The following is an 18205-nucleotide window of genomic DNA, read 5'->3' on the forward strand; positions in this document are numbered from 1 at the left end:
CAGCCGGCCTGGCTAATTAGCACTTCATTTACATACATGATGTAGACTGAACTGATTAAGGGTACAACTACACGGACGACTTGCAAGTGAATTCGGCAGAACCGACACGCTGCGCCAAAACACAGGCGTCAAGTCTGATGCGACGGAAAATAAGGTAAGAAATACAAATGTCGGATGATGATGTTGCAGCGTTCATCTGATGCGACTGTTGGATGCAGATGCTGTGCCTGCATTCCACAGTTGTCCCGTCAGATGAACGCTGCAACATCATCATCCGACATTTGTATTTCTTACCTTATTTTCCGTCGCATCAGACTTGACGCCTGTGTTTTGGCGCAGCGCGTCGGTTCTGCCGAATTCACTTGCAAGTCGTGCGTTTAGCTCTACCCTTATGTGCCGCCATGTATCATGCAAGAAGATCTTCAAGAAACAGTTTGCCAATTCTCCTGCATTTAGGGGCCAATTCATTTACTTCAAGTGAAGGATTCGAAGTAAAAAAACTTCGAATTTCGAAGTGTTTTTTTGGCTACTTCGACCATCGAATGGGCTACTTCGACTACGACTTCAAATCGAAGGATTCGAATTAAAAATCGTTCGACTATTTGACCATTCGATAGTCAAACTACTGTCTCTTTAAGAAAAAACTTTGACCCCCTAGTTCACCACCTAAAAGCTACCGAACCCAATGTTAGCCTATGGGGAAGGTCCCCTAAATTTTTTTGGTCGAAGGATAATCCTTTGATCGTTGGATTGAAATCCTTCGAATCGTTTGATTCGAAGGATTTAATCGTTCGATCGAATGATTATTCCTTCAATTGTACGATTGCAGTATTTGCGCAAAATCCTTCGACTTCGATATTCGAAGTCGAAGGATTTTCATTCCCAGTCGAATATCGAGGGTTAATTAACCCTCGATATTCGACCCTTGATGAATTTGCCCCTTAATGTTGATTCTCACATACCTCCCAACTGTCCCGTTTTGAGCAGAACAGTCCCGCTTTTGACAGCTGAACCCGCAGTCCCGGATTTGTAATATTTCCCAGCTTTTTCTTTGATCTGCTGCACTGAACAGCTGGAGAAAGATACAGCATTTCTAAGTTACTTGTTATATAAGATAAGAACGAAAACCCACAGCTGAAAACTGTAATAACATACAAAAACCATAGAAATGTGTTCAAACTTTCATAACCTGCCACATTTTATAAAATGAACATGGTAATTAGGGGGTGTGGCCACAAAAATGGGTGTGCTCACGCTCTGCACAGCAAATCTTTTTGTCCCTCTTTCTGTTGCCAAAATGTCGGGAGGTATTTATTATGGCAACTTCAAGTTCTCACTTCCCTGTCAGATCTCCTCTGTGAGTATAAGAAGTTCAGCCCAGGCTCCGAGCCAGAGTTCAGTTTGCCCTGTACAAACAGGAGATTGCTCATTAGTCCACAGCCCTGAAATTAAAGAATTTGATTGCCTGCCCTATGTGGCTATTGTTGAAACAAATGCTGAACATTTGCCTCACGTCTTCTGCTGCAAAAAAAAATATGGCAGTTTCTATTGGAGCCCTGAGTCTACTTCAACCTTGTTAACAACGAGAATTTTGGAAAAACTGCTGCAAAAGAAGAAAATGTTCTCAGAATAGTTTTTCTTGTGATAATGGAAGTTGTAAAGACTATGGAGAGAAGTGTGTTTGGAACGAGCTGGTATTTGCTTTCCACCTGCCTGGCAATGAGAAGCTGGAGATCCATAGGGAGAAGTTGCTGGAGAGTCTCTGCCTGTGACTGGACCATATCAACTCAAATGAGCAGAAGCAGATGCAATAATCACAAGCATCAGAAGTCTGTACAGAGTATGAGCTGCCCCAAAGCAGGTACATTTATTAATTCTCGGTTTCTTATTTTTTTATTTATATCCAGAATTAGCAATAGTCATGTGCAGGACAGAGTTCTAGTTCAGAGCTAACACATTCTCACTCTTTCCTTATATACAGTATCAGTTCTTCTCTTGCACCCAGACCACTTTTCTCTCTCATTCCACAGGTTTCTTCTTCTTATTATTTTCTATTTTCTTGGCGCTTTCTCCCTCTTCTGCTTTCCCCTTTGCACTATAAAATCCCCCTCTTCTACTATAAAATCATGTAAACATTAAATAAACCCGATAGGCTGGTTTTGCTTCTGATAATTATATTTTAGTTGGGTTCAAGTACAAGTTACTGTTTTAGAAGATCCTTATTATAAATGTGGACTATTTGGATAAAATGGAGTCTATGGGAGATGGCCTTTCCTTAATTTGGAGCTTTCTGGATAACGGGTTTTCGTATAACTGATCCCATACCTGTACAAATTATGGCTGGAGCCAAGGGTGGGAAATGGGATGCCTATGTGCCACCCCACCTGCCCTACTTGTCTTGCCTGACTCTAAAATTGTACACAGAGGCCAGTTGCATAAATACCGTCCTCCAACCCCGCAAAAAAATTTCCAGATGGGTCCAGCCTTTACGCAACACCCCACCTCTGTTTGCCCACCCACCCGCTTGTGAGCCTTGCATTTCTATGGGCCCCCATTTCGTGGGCACCAGGCCTGGACTGGCAATCTGTGAGTTCTGGCAAATGCCAGAGGGGCTGCTTTAAGGTGCCATAGAAAGTCAGTATTTATTGGGCTGGTGGGGGCTCTTTGGGCCTCTATGTGGGCTGATCTGTGTACCTGAAATGCCAGGGCCTATTTTAATTCTCAGTCCGGACCTGGTGGGCACCTACAGTCTATAGTTATGTCCCTGGCACTGGCCTCCGGTCTTTCTGCAAGAGCAGAATTCAATGTGCAAACAATACACATTCAGCCCTGTACATGACCCCTATGGAGAAAAACTAGAGGCTGCATTTACCAACTAAAGTGCAGACTGCAAAACTGTGCAGAAAAATTACAGAAGAAATGTTATTTGCAAAGCGACTTGTGCCCAGATTGGTCACTTGAGTCTTATACTGGTGCCAGTCTGTGTGAGATGGTGCAACATACAAGGCAGATGCAAGGGAGCCCTATTAAGCACCTTGAGGAAATGTTATTTCCAGTGTTACACAACTCACTTACATACAATCACACCCTCGTGCCTTTGTGACACTGGGCACCCGTGCAACTGACTGCAACTATCACACAAGTTACCAATACAGATGCTAATTAGTGTCCCAATTGGAATTTCCCAAACAAGTTGCAACTTATAGTATTTTACAGGTGCCTCTTGTTATGGGGGACATCTGGGGAAACACTGCTTTGTGGGTAAAGGAGCCCTTAGGAGTGTCCTGAGATTTGGATAATAATGTTCCGTTATAAACAATATATATTTGCTTCAAGTTACCTTTCCTTATACTTATCCAATAAGGAAGAGACTATAAACACATCTTTCTGATATAATTGGGAATGTGTTACTAAACTGTGTTGCTACCACTGTGGTCCATCCATGAGGGACTTTTTCTCACATCAATGCATTAAGTTCCTTGCACCAGATTAAAACAGTTTGTTACTCCCTAGTTTTGAGTCTCAATAATGTCCAAGCAAGGAGTCATTCCAGGTGCACATTTGTTCCCCCCTTCCCTAACCCTAAAGCCCAACATGCCAGAGACTGCAGGCTGAATATTGATGGAGGGACAACTTTTTGGAATTGCACAAATAAATATCCAATTGGGCACAACCCAGTGTAAAAGAATTATTCCCTTACTGCATGAAAACGCAGTGGATGAGATTCACATATTTACCCATAGATTATACTTAATAGGCCAGTTCACCTTAACAAAATGTATTGTAGGGGATATGATGGAGTTAATATCAAAGACATGCACAGTTTCACGCTTAAAAACATTTATTGGTGCATATAAACCACAAATAACATGTTAATATTCAATTCACACACACCACAAAGCAGTGTCTCCCCCCCAGTCTGCCTACCTGTTGTTAGCCGCACCCTCCAGACGCGTTTCGCGCTATTGGGCGCTTCATCAGAGGAGGTGTGGCTAGTGCTGGTCATGTCCCTTAAATACCTGCTAGATTACTTAATGCAGGTTCTAGGGTTAGATACTTGCACACTTGTATATTAATTACCTGCAGAATTATTTTCTACAGGTTCAAGGGTGGCATGTGTGTTACATACAAATCAAAAGGTCTATTCAACTTCCACTGTGTACCCATTAACCCCAATTTTCTACTCATATTATATTTCATTTCAATCCGCATTGTAACATTATTTCCATCCAAATCACCTAAAAATTCACTGATATTGGAGACATGACCATGTGATTGTAGTGACAAAGTGAACAAAGTGCAATTGTGCAAAAATTCATAATAAATTAATAAAGTGTTAACAAAACAATATATTATCAAATTACAGTAAAACTTTTTTATAAAAATTCATTCACTTTAATCCCATACTGATGTAAGAAACGGTTTTAGTTCAAAATGGCAATTCATTCCCTCAGGTATAATTGTCCCTAACTTAAAAATCCAGTTAGATTCTAATCTTAATAATTTAGTAGTTAAATTGCCCCCACTATTTTCGTTTATTTTGTCTATACCAAACATCCTTATTTTCTGGGGTATGCCATCATGGGCCATTATAAAATGTTTCAGAATGGGATTATCAACATCTTTATTGTCAATACCTCTTAGATGTTCCCCCAGTCTGACCCGTAGCTGTCTGATTGTACGACCAATGTATAAAGCACCACATTCACACTGCACTGCATATACTACATATCTAGTACCACAAGTAATCATTTTTCCTATTTTTATCTCCTGGCTTTTACTTTTATCACTGAATTCTATTACTTTTTTGCTTTTATTGTTTTTACAGACCACACATTTTTTACAAGGAAAAAAACCTTTCAAATCAAGCCACGTTTTTTTCTCTGCTTTTTTATTTAGACGATTAGGAGCTACTTGATTTGCTATGGACTTGGCTTTCCTACTGATTACCATTGGGGTTAAATTTAATGCTTTTATTGTAGGGTCAGTATTCAAAATATTCCAATTTTTGACTATACTTTTTTTAACCGCTTTATATTGTAGTCCGTACTCTAAAATGCATCTTACTCCTTTTTCCTGCTTATTAGTTATTTTTATACTGCCCTTAGTCTTTTTTAAAATTTTCGATTTCTCTAATTTTTCCATTGCTTCTGATATGTCTCTTTTGCTATACCCCCTACTTCTTAACCTATTACATTCTTCCTTAGCCTGTTGAGCAAAGACTCCCTTGTCTGTACAGTTCCAGTAAATTCTCACCAATTGAGCATAAGGAATAGATTTAACTGTATGTAAAGGATGATAGGAGTCTTTTCTCAAAATGGTATTTCCTGCTATCTTTTTTCTATATAATTTAGACATTATTATGTTGTTTTCTACATAGAAAGTCAGGTCTAAGAAATCGATCTGATTCGCATGACATTGCATAGTAAATTTGATATCATACGGGTTGTCATTCACATAATTTAGGAAGCCCTTTAAGTCATCTTCCGGGCCACTCCATACCATGATGACATCATCTATATAACGATGCCACCCTACTATGTCGTCATCGTATGGATTGTCAGCCCCAAAGATGTACTCATCCTCCCACATTGCCATAAACAGGCCGGCGTATGAGGGCGCAAATTTCGTTCCCATTGCCGTGCCTGTTATTTGGCGAAAAAGCTGACCATTAAAGGACATGGTGTTGTGAGACAGAATAAATTCAATGGCTTCCAACAAAAAATTAATTTGGGCATCTGATTGTAAATATTGTTTTAAAAATTTGTAAATAGCTCTCAATCCATCTACATGATGTATCCTGGAGTACAAAGATTGAACGTCAAGTGTTACCCAAACATATTGTTTTCTCCATACAATAGTACGAATTTTATGCATGGCATCTTGGCTATCTCTTAAATATGCTGGCATTTTAACCACTATTTCCTTCAGGAAATAGTCAACATATTCGCTCAGACATTCACTCAAACTTCCGATTCCGGAGACTATCGGTCTCCCGGGTGGTTTGAGTGCATCTTTGTGCACTTTTGGTAATGCGTATATATGTGCCATAACCGGATATTCACGCCATATAAAATTATATTCTGTCTCATCAAGCACCCCGCAATCTTTTGCATACAATAACATTTCTTTCATTTCCTTTTTATGTTTCTCCAAGGGATTTTTCTTTAGACATTCATAGGTACTACCATCCTTTAAAATCTCTTCAACCATATTAATATAATAATTTTTGTCCAAGATAACCACTTTGCCTCCCTTGTCAGCTTTTTTATACATATTGATCATTTTTTGTAAATTCAATATTGCTTTTTTTTGTTTATAAGTCATGTTCCCTTTATACCTATAATTTAATGAACTGTGAGAGAAAATCTTAGCTAGATCTTGTTCAACTGCTTTTCTATACATTAAGATACCGCTTCCTGGGGGAACATTTGGCTGGAAGGTTGAATTTTGTTTTAAACCACTGTGCATAATGGAGTCCTGGTGTTGTCTGTCCTCTCTATTCATTTCATTACTTTCTCCTTCCCTCTGACATTGCTCCATAAATTCAATAATCTCCAATTCCTGTGCATTGAAATTCAGCTCCCCAACCTTCACACAGGGTGAGGTATCAGAGCTTGATCCCTCTTTTTTATCTGCAAAAAACTTTTTTAACGCAATTTTTCTGATAAATTTCTGTACATCCACATAGACATTAAATTGATTCATTTGCGTAGTTGGACAGAAATTTAGTCCTTTTTTTAACACTTCAATTTCATCTAAATGCAGCTTATACTGTGATAAATTCAAAATTTGTTCACTATACAAATCACCTTGATCCCCTTTAGAAAATTCATTTTTAAACAGGTCATCATCATTACATTTATCACCCTCCAAATCACCCGTAATCGATGTTTGTTCAAATTGTAACAGTTCATTATTGGTCATTTCATTGCCGTCATCCATTGTAAATAAATTAATTTCATGTTGAGTTAAAATTGAATTATCATCCCAATCTGTATCATTTGTCATTTCATTAGAAGCATATTCAGCGGAAGCCAGTCCTTGTAATTTCATTGGTTTGTTCTCATACTCAATTAATTCAATATTATTTGTGGTAATATCTGCAGGCATGTGTATTTCATACTTATGGTTTGACCAGTTGCCTTTAACTTCTTTGTGCATGGATATATCTATATGGAAGTCCACTCCATTTTGGCCATTCGTAAACATAGTGTCAGTATCTGCGGATAAACATTCATTAATGCCATTCACATAATTATGTCCGCACGTCAGCTCAGCGAGATTAACAACTTGAGAAGGTAAAATACTTCCTCTCTCATTACTCACCGTATCGCATTCGGTTTGGGTTGCCGCATTGATCTTCGCGGTTCTCCGTAATTGTTTTCGCCACTTACTGGTCTGTCCCCCTTGTACCGCTGATTCCAGACTGTGCGCTTTTCCGGTTGCCGATATCCCCGATCCTCCGGGTAAGGCATCTCCGTTTGGCGGTATCTCCGGTCCTCCTGATACTGCGCATCCATATTGGCGCTGGTGGCTCCCGGTCCGCCTTGCATTCTGGGTATTGGTTTCCCGCTGGTGCTTGCGGGTCCCTGTTGCGCCACAGTCTCGCGGTCTTTCGCTACTTCCACCATCTTTGTTTGTACAGGGGACGCCAGGCCCTCGTGGCTTTCTAAAAAACTCGCTGAGCTGGAAAAAGAAGAATCACTTTGCACAGTAATCGTATCATCTCTGTAATTGCTATACTTGGCTTTTCCATAATTACGATTTTTTAAAATTGTTTTGTTATTAAAGTTATTTCGTTCAGTCCGTTCGATTCTCCACCAATAAATGTGTCCTGTTTTATAATCCATTTGGTCTCTTTCAAATTTGTTTTGTCTTTGCACAATCTCTCTCCTTTCAAAAGTTTGTATATATTTCTGCAACTGATCATTTAAACCATCAAAAAATTCACTGGTTTTAAAGTGGGACAAATCTTTCTGTATTTCATTTATTTCAGCATTGATATTACTTAATTCCTTTTCTTTTTGTTTTACTATCAGCTTTATCAGGTTCATGGAGCATATGATGGAGTTACCCATTCCTTCACTCTAATCTTATCCCCAGAGGTAATGTGACCTGTCCCTAGTGTATATAATATGAGGGAGCACATGGTTTTGTTTCTGGACTCCACTTTAAGTTGAGGTTAGATTTACAGGAAAGACGGAGGCAGAAGACCATATTAAGGAGAAACCCAAGGGTCCCTAAATGCAATTTATTTAGTAAAGCAACACAACACCCCAGATTATTCCTTAAATTAATTACGCCAAAGGCACATTGGCCCCACTGCTCTTAATCTGGGGGGGGGGTGCTCCCTTCTGCATCTCCCTTAAGGGCAGATTTATCACAGTGTGAATTTATCGCTCACCACAGTAAATTGCTACCACCCAGGCCTGGGTTTGTGGGCAAGCAACGAAGGCCAAAGACTAGGGTGACAAAAATTGGGGGGGGGGGCTGCATGTGTCCTGCTGGCTGCATCACCACTGGGTGTTGGACGGGAGATTACAATGAGCAAGAAGTCAGCAGGTGAATTAGGTTGGTACAAGGATTGTAAATGGCAGTTGGGGGAGTTTGGGGTGATGAAAACAGGGGAACGTTGGGGAGGGGCGAGCGGGGGGGTATGAGTGGTATTAGATACTACATTGGAGGTGGAGTTGGTCTTGAAAGGTTTGGGGGGCTCTACCGATGGAAGCAGCTACACCCATTGGGTGCTGACATGGAAGGGAAAATCAGAGCAAGTATGATATTTTCCTTTTTTCCCCCCATAGTGTTATCACAGGTGTAATCGCCCCATGAAAAAGAAGCTGATCTGTGTATTCATTGTCTTTCTTTTGGTTGACTTTAAATGTTTTTCTGTCTCCAAATAACCACCAAAATCTACCAGAATAATCGTCCCCTGAATAACTTTGCCTTCTGCCCTGAGAGAGAAACCACTTTTACCTCCTGTGGCCAAACAACACAACACAGGTCCATCCACAGCTGTGTGTGACGTTACTCATTGCACCAGAGATCCCCGGGACATTTTAACCAAATCTATAGACACATTTGTAGCTTGAGTTCTGATAAAACCTCCATTTTCCATTTAGATCCTAAATTACTCAACCTCACATTCCCATATAATATCAGATCCACACTTTATGATCCTCTCCAATTGACTGCATTATAGTGAGCACACATGTATATGTATTCTCGGTTCACAGAAATGCGGTGAGTCCCAAAGGGCCCACATACAAAAATGATTTGCTAAATTACGAGCAAGTGCAAAAATAAACAAAGAATTCCTTGGCCCATGTTTGGAACAAGAGAACTTGTTACTTGTTGAATAGTTACCCTTTGATAAAAGAGCCTATGATGGACGCCTTCAGCCCAAAGCTCAACACATGTTTCCCTTTCGACCCCTTCGGCAGCAACCATGAGATATATTTTGTTCCCTGACTGGTAGGACAAGCAAAAAAAGAGTTAACAACCTCCTAGCCACACCTATAAGTAGGAGTTACCTCAACAGTCCACAGTGTTTTTCTTGTCCTAGATGGTAGGTAAGCAGAATTACTTCTAATCCTGTTGTTTTTTCTCCTCTTTCTTTAGGAACAGCAGAAGGAATGTTTCCAGGTCCCCAGGGGACTTGAAGACCGTAGGATCGACTGCCCAAGGGGCAGGAGATCCGGGGAAGGCAGGACGCGTCCCCAGGTTGAGCCGCACTAAAAGTCCGGGTAGCCTAGGGCTGCCCTAATCCAAGATGGCGGCCGTGTAACGTGGCGCGACGCTAAGAGCGTGCGCGGAGTGACCGCTGAATCCTGTCGTCAGACGCAAATGCGGAAGTGAGGGGATTTAACCGGCGGTTTGAATTCTAATGGCGCCTAAGCTGGTTGCGGACTTAGAATTTTGGCGTGTCTCCCTGCCTAGGCTGCAGCCTCCTGGTTAGGCTGTAAGGTAGTGTGAGTGAGGGTGATGTTGGATAATGAACTTATTTTACTAACCAGATTCTTACTGAAGCATGTTTTTTTCTGTTACAGATGTCCACTCCTGCTAGAGAGGATTCGAATGCTAAAAGACTTAAGAAGTCTAAACATTTGCAATGTAGAGCATGTGATCAACCCTTCCCTGAAGGCTATGACAAGAGATTGTGCATGGACTGCATGACGTGTATTGCCAAGAAACAGGGTTCGGAATCTGTACCCTCTACTACCTGGATAAAAGATTTTATAAAATCTACAATGCAGGAGATGATGGCAGAATTACAGGATTCTAGACTGCCAGAAGGTCCTATGGATTCTCCAGTATTGTCAGGAGAAGATTCATCCTCGGAGGAGGAGTCTCTAGCATTATTTGCAACAGATAATACGGCTAGACTAATTAAGAAAGTTAGATCCACTATGGATTCTTTTGAGGAAATAGAAGCTCTACCCTCGACTTCTCAGGTTACAAAGAGGTCTAAAACTTTTCCGGTACATTCGGTCATGAAAGAGCTTATGAAAAGAGAATGGAAAGAGCCAGAAAAGGCACCTACTATAACTAAGAGACATAAGCTTCTATTCCCAATACAAGAGGAGGAACTGCAGTCCTGGGAAGCTCCTCCCGAGGTGGATATAGCGATAGCTAGGCTGTCCAAAAAGACTGTCATTCCTGTAGAAGACGGATCAGGATTAAAAGATCCAATGGATAGGAAGGCAGATAGTATTCTGAAAAGATCTTACACCGCTGCGGTGGCAGCATGTAAACCAGCTTTGGCAGCTTCGGGAGTTGCAGGCTCCGCTAGATTCTGGTTGAAGCAGCTGGATGAAGATATCACTAACCGCATAGCTAGAGAAGAGTTATCTAGTTCTCTTTCCAAGATCAGTATGGCTATTGATTTCCTATGTGATGCTACTGTGGAAGGTGTTAAGTTATCTGCTAAGGCTATGGCATTATCTACGGCAGCTAGAAGAGCCTTATGGCTAAGAAATTGGTCAGCTGACGCAGCTTCAAAAAATAGCCTCTGTACTATGGCTTTTGAGCCAGGACATTTGTTTGGTGCCGAATTGGACAAGTTACTGGAATCTTTGTCAAGTTCTAAGGGTAAACGTCTGCCGCAGGAGAACTTTAGAAGGAACAGGAGATCCTTTTTTAGAGCTAGAAGATCTCCAGTTCGTGATTCAGAATCCCAGAAGGATAAAAGAAAAAGAGACAATGATTCCTTTCGACCCTTCAGAAAGACTCCATTCAGAGCAAACAAGGGAGGAGATAGACCATCCTTCCAGAAAAAGAAGTCGTCTTTCTGACGCCAGAAGTGCTCTTCCAGTGGGAGGAAGATTACGGGAATTTTTTCCAGAATGGGAAGAGACTATTACAGACAGTTGGGTCCTTCAACTTCTGCAGCTAGGATATCAGATAGAATTTCAACGGTTTCCACCACAAAGATTTATTCTCACTTCCTTAGCCCAACCAGAAAGACAACTGGCTATCGAAGAAGCAATTCTAGGATTCCTAGATTCAAGGGTACTCGAACCAGTTCCTTTTGGGGAGAGGTTCCAGGGAACCTATTCAAAGGTGTTTTTAGTGCCAAAACCAGACGGTACTTTCAGGACCATCATAGACCTACGGTTCGTAAACCAGTTTATCAGGAAAAAATCTTTTCAGATGGAGAACATCAGATCGATAAAGAGTATCATAGAGCGGGGAGATTATATGGTTTCTTTGGACCTCAAGGATGCCTATCTGCATGTACCCCTCTGTCTGGCTCACAGGAGATTTCTACGTTTAGCGGTAGTAATCAGGGGGTCAATGGTTCATCTGCAATTCAGAGTTTTGCCTTTTGGAATAACAACAGCACCCCGAGTGTTCACCAAGATAACAGTATCAGTAGTAGCGATACTGAGGAGGAAGGGAATATCTATAATCCCTTACCTGGACGATTGGTTGATTTCAGCGGTATCAGCCTCTCTATTGAAGAAACATCTGATACAGACTATAGAGAGGTTACAGAAGCTGGGGTGGATAATCAATTGGAAGAAATCAGTCCTGGTTCCATCAAGGACAATTCAGTTCTTGGGATTCATCATCAGTTCAGAAGAGATGAAGATATACTTACCTGCGGACAGAGTAGAGAAGCTTATGGATGCAGTCCAAAAGATTTTCAAGAGTCCTCAGTCCTCCCTTCGCGAGTTGATGAGGGTAGTAGGCCTTATGACAGCATCTATAGAGGCAGTACCCTGGGCAAAATTCCATATGAGACCTCTGCAGTCAGAAGTTTTAAGGAGATGGGACCGTCATTTGTCATCCTTGGAGAAGAAGGTTATACTCAGCAGGGATACAAGAATCCATCTGAAGTGGTGGCTCCAGAGGAACAATCTCTCGACCGGGTCTTATTTCCATCAGGTGGAATGGACGGTTCTTACCACAGATGCCTCACAGACAGGATGGGGAGCCCATATGAGAGAGATGACAGCGCAGGGTCTATGGAGTTCAATGGAGAGTTCCATGTCTTCAAACTTCAGGGAGATGAGAGCAGTGTTCAGGGCCATCCAGGCTTTTCAACATCACTTGAGGGGTTCGAACCTGAAGATCATGTCAGACAACTCCACCACAGTGGCATATTTAAACAAGCAGGGTGGGACCAGAGCCCCAGTACTCAGTCAGGAAGTGTACAGAATTCTATCTTGGGCAGAGAGATGTGTAGCCAGACTGATGGCAGTCCATATAAAAGGGGAAGACAACATCCTGGCAGACTGTTTGAGCAGGAAGACCTTCACTCCAGGGGAATGGTCTTTAGATTACAACATTTTTCAGACGATAATAGATCACTGGGGGATTCCAGCAATAGACCTGATGGCGACAAGAGAAAATCGCAAGATGGAGATGTTCAGTTCGATCAACAGGATGGACCGGTCGGATTTTCTAGATGCCATGTCCTTCAGGTGGGAGTTTCACCTAGTATATATATTTCCTCCGATTCCAATGATACCCAGGGTGCTTCAGAAGATAAAGGCGGAACAGGTGAGAACTATTCTGATAGCACCATTCTGGCCCAAGAGAAGTTGGTTTGCACCCTTGATGAGAATGTCCAGACAAGAATTCTGGATTCTTCCCCAGATACCTACATTGTTGACTCAGGGACCAATACGATGCAAAGATCTAGCTCGGCTTCAGTTGACTGCGTGGAGACTGATAGGTCCATTCTGACATCACAGGGGCTATCATCTGAGGTAGTAGATATTCTGATTCAATCAAGGAAAGAATCCACTAATAGAGTATATTCTAGAGTGTGGAGGATTTTCAGAAGCTGGTGTTCTCATCATCAGATTGGCTATAAGCAGCCACCGATAGAGACAATTCTTAAATTTCTACAGGAAGGATTTGCAAAAGGGATCGCAGTGAATACCATTAAAGTCCAGATCTCGGCTCTTTCAGCTTTGATGGACAAACCTCTTTCTTCACTGCCTTTAGTGAAACGATTTGTAAAGGCGATATCGAAGATTCGACCTAAGGTGATGCAGCCACTGCCTACTTGGGATCTTTCACGTGTGTTAAAGAAGTTGTGTGAATCTCCGTACGAACCTATACAAGATTGTTCTATTAAATGTCTTTCTTTTAAAGCTGCATTTCTAGTAGCAATTACATCTGCTAAACGCATTAGAGAGCTTCAGGCTTTGTCATCCAAAGAGCCATATATTTCTTTCCTGCCAGATAGGGTAGTGTTGAGAACATTACCTTCCTTCAGACCGAAGGTGGTTACAAATAGTAATGTTAATCAGGAGATTGTGCTTCCTAATATGAATCAAGACTCTCAGTCTCAAGACAATAAATTGTCTCTTCTAGATGTGGGTAGAGCTTTGAGGGTCTATCTGAAAAGCACTGAATCTTTCAGAAAGGAAGAAAACTTGTTCATTACCTTTGCGGGGAAAAACAGTGGTCTTAAAGCTTCAAGACCCTCTATTGCACGTTGGCTGAGAGAGACTATACAGATGGCTTATATCAAGGATAATCTTGTACCACCATTTAAAATAAAAGCACACTCGACCAGGAAAATGTAAACTTCATGGGCAGAGATTGCAGGAGTTTCCATGGATAATATTTGCCGTGCAGCTACGTGGAGCAATCCTAATACCTTTGTTCAGCATTATAGAGTGGACATTTTGGCCTCCCAGGAAGCTTCCTTTGGCAGTGGTATAATCCAGAGGGCGGTGTAACTACAGACCCACCCTAATTACTCGCTAACTCTCATGGTTGCTGCTGAAGGGGACGAAAGGGAATTAGTAAATTTATACTTACCGAAATTTACTTTTCCCTTAGTCCCTTTTCGGCAGCAAACTATTACCCTACCCTATTAAAGATATTAAGCATGGTTTTTTTGTCTGGGTTACTTTTTGATTACACTGTGGACTGTTGAGGTAACTCCTACTTATAGGTGTGGCTAGGAGGTTGTTAACTCTTTTTTTGCTTGTCCTACCAGTCAGGGAACAAAATATATCTCATGGTTGCTGCCGAAAAGGGACTAAGGGAAAAGTAAATTTCGGTAAGTATAAATTTACTAATTCTCCCACACAGAGTTTATCCTCTGGGTGGAACCAAACCTTCAGTATCTCATGTATTGGCCCATCTCTTTTCTACTGGCTCTTGCCTTTGGCCTGAATAAGGTTTCCCTGGTTGGTTGTTCTATTCAAATGTTCTTCTTCTACTCCTCATTAGTGTTTGAGTCTGCGCTAGTCTTGATAATGGCCTTGGACAGGTTTGTAGGCATCTGCAAGTCACTGCACTACCACACCATCATGTCATTCTTGTGTCTCCAGTTGTTCTAACCCTTTCTAAGGTCCACTCCTGCAAATCCAACGCCATCTTAAGCTTTGCTTGTGAAAAGCTGGAACTCATAAACTTAAGCATATGGAGATCTCAAGTATGCAGATGTTGGGACTGCTGGTTCGGACTGTGGTACGACCCTATCTCAGTTCAGAATCAACTAAAACACTGATTCAGTCTCTCATCATCTCCCGCCTTGATTACTGCAACTTACTCCTCACAGGTATTCCAACAAGTCACCTTTCACAACTCCAATCTGTTCTAAACGCGGCCGCTAGACTCATTCATCTAGCTCGCCGCTCAACATCAGCTGCTCCCATATGTATGTCCCTTCACTGTCTCCCAATCTCTTCTAGAATCAAATTCAAATTACTTACACTCACATTCAAGGCCCTTAATAATGAAACCCCTCCCTATATTTCATCTCTAATCTCCAAATACTCTCCTTCACGAAACCTACGCTCTGCTTCTGATCTTCGCCTCACTTCTCCTCTGATCACTTCTGCCCATTCTCATCTACAAGACTTCTCTCAGGCTTCTGCTTTTCTCTGGAACTCTCTGCCACAAGCTGTCAGACTTTCTCCTTCCTTCCAAACTTTCAAGCGCTCCTTTAAGACCCATCTGTTTAAAGAGGCCTATTCGATGTACCTTAATTAATCATTGCTGTATCAAAAATGACAAAGTGTTTATATAATCCTAATGTCTCAATTGTACCCTAACCTTTTAGTTTGTAAACCCTATTGTACTCTGTAATCCTTGTCTGTTATCCACCATTTATTCCGTTTGCTATAACTGCAGTAAAGCACTGCGTATCTTGACAGCGCTATATAAATAAATGATGATGATGATGGTACAAGTGGTAGATGGAGGCATCCTCCTGCTTTCATACGTTACAATTGAATACCAGCGGGACACACCTGATGGTAGCTGCACTCATCTATATCTGTGGCGTATTATCAAGATTAGGTTTGTCTGTTTCTGTTCAGAATATGATCAGTGCCTTGTACTAACTGGTTCCACCTGCTGTCAACCTACTTGTATATGGCGTACGTGTAAAGGAAATCAGAGTCTGCTTAACAAAATCTTATGGAAGGAATGTAGCAAAGAGACAGTTGGACAGGGACTCGCATAACTGACCAACATCAGGTGACATGAGATGAATATAACCAGAGAAGCCTGGTCAGTTTAGAACTCTATCGGTATTTGGGGTACATTTATAGCTTTTGCAAAGGAGGCTTCACTTTCTCCTATATATAAGTGTATATAAGTATCTGAGTGCTTTGGTTTTTTTTTATATAAACTAAGTACCAACATGTTCTGGACACTGCTCCAAAGAGCTTAAACTCCTCACAACGTAGGAACAGAACATTTGATCGTTTTTCCTTTCTGGAAAAAGTGATGGAAATACTGAAATAATTCAATTAGATAAGTTTGTCAGCTCATGGATAATTGGATGGGAGAGACTTGGGTAGAAGGTTGGGAGAGACTTGGCAAACCCATTTACTTGTACAAAGCTCCAGGATTCCAAGCATCTATAGGTTTGTTTGTGCACCATGAGTCAGGACTGCCCTGTCAAGGGTGAGGTAGGGGACACTGTGGAGGCAGAGAGTAATTTAGGCAAGAACTGGCCGTACCCAAGGAACAGGGTGACAGATGGAACGGATGAAGCGGGCAATGAGTCAGACTGGAAAGGATGATGAGGGCAAGGAGTCAGAACAGGAGCAGACTGGGTAAGAGCAGGATGGAGTGGACATAGCCAGGAACAGACTGGATCAGGAGGAGACTAGGCAGACAAGATTTAGACAGAAGGAAAGATAGGGCAAGGAAGGTAAGGCAGATAAAGGTCAGAACGAGGCACAGTAAACAAGCCAAGGCAGAATAAGGAAGCGGGCTAGAGCAAGGCCCTTTAGCTAGGGGAAATGCCACAGTGCGAGTGTAGGTCAATGCTCAGGCAAGGAGTGTGAGGAGGGGAGGCTTTATATAGGGCAGGGTCAGACCTGGTTGGATGACCCCAAACAGGCTGCTGCTGGGCTAAGACTAGAAATGCTGTATTTTGTATACTAAACAAACGTACTGCACCGCAAGCCTATGCTCTCTCTTCATTGGCCGTTAGACTGGAAGGTGTGTTTAGTAACCTGAGCATGCTCATAAATCAACAGCCAAAGCAAATTCCTGAGGGAGGGAGCAGAATGGATTAGAGGAGAAGAAGAAATTCTAAGTGATTAACGGGATGCTGCAGCCTTACTGTTAACCTTTTCCCAACCCAAGTGGCAGGTATCTAAAGATTTCAAAGAGGCTGTTCACTGAAATGTTTTGTGCAGCGGGGGGGGGTTTACATGTCCTTTAAAGGACCAACCTTGAGGGGACTTGTAAAGTTTTGAGTTCTGGGGAACCCCGACAAAGTATGGGACAAACCTCCATTTAAGTATTGGGGGTTGCAGATTTTTATGTAGTAGTAGAGAAATCTGAAGAACTTTAGATCAGGGTGAAACGGACAGAGGGGGTAGAAATAATGACTAGCTGCGGCTTTTGATGTGGGAAGTTCTACAATACAGGAGTGCCGAACAGGTTAATTGTAATCTTCTACTTTCTCAACATCAACAACTGTCTCATACTAGTAACTTCCGAGACTTTCCCTTTACAGCAGCATCACTATGAAACTGTTATGTAAGAAGGGATCGTCAGATGAAGTTGTGTTTTGATATTTGGTGCAATAACTAAAAATAGAGAGAACCCATTTGGAACACTCCTATTACAAGATTTACTACATGGCAAAATAAACTCACTCTATGGAGATTCAAGTTACAGAAATATCCCTTGTATGGAAAGCCCCAACGATTCTGGATAACTGATCTTATACCTGTACTGATGAAGGGTTTATTGACGAGGGCTTTTTGAATGACTAGCCCATCCTCTCAGTCACTAGCCAGTTTTCTAGGCAACTGGAAAGGGCAAGTAAAGAAGGTGGGAAAGGGCACAGGCTCAGATACTCATTTATTCCCATTGGAGACAAACACTGCCAGTAATATTGCCCACAGCAGCCAATCAGATCTTTGCTTTTATTTTCTAACTTGTGACTGTACAAATCTAAATGGCCGATGAGGTTTGTCTCCAATGTGAATAAATACATCCCAGGGAGTAGATTTAGTAATGGCCGGCTGTGGATACACAAACATGGTGTACAGTTGTGATCATTATGCCATATAGTTCTTGTGCCTTGTTTACATTTCCAGTCAGGAACAGGATATTTAGACAGAGACATGTACATGACCATAAGTAAATGTAAAGTAAAAAGGGCAAACTGCTACAGTGGGAGTCCTTTGGCTACATAGTGCAAGGGGGGGGGGGTCCCTATACTGAAGGCAGAAAATACATTGCTCCTTTGAGAGACTCA

The sequence above is a fragment of the Xenopus laevis genome, chromosome 2S (genome assembly GCF_017654675.1).
Source record: "Xenopus laevis strain J_2021 chromosome 2S, Xenopus_laevis_v10.1, whole genome shotgun sequence".
Lineage (NCBI taxonomy): Eukaryota > Metazoa > Chordata > Amphibia > Anura > Pipidae > Xenopus > Xenopus laevis.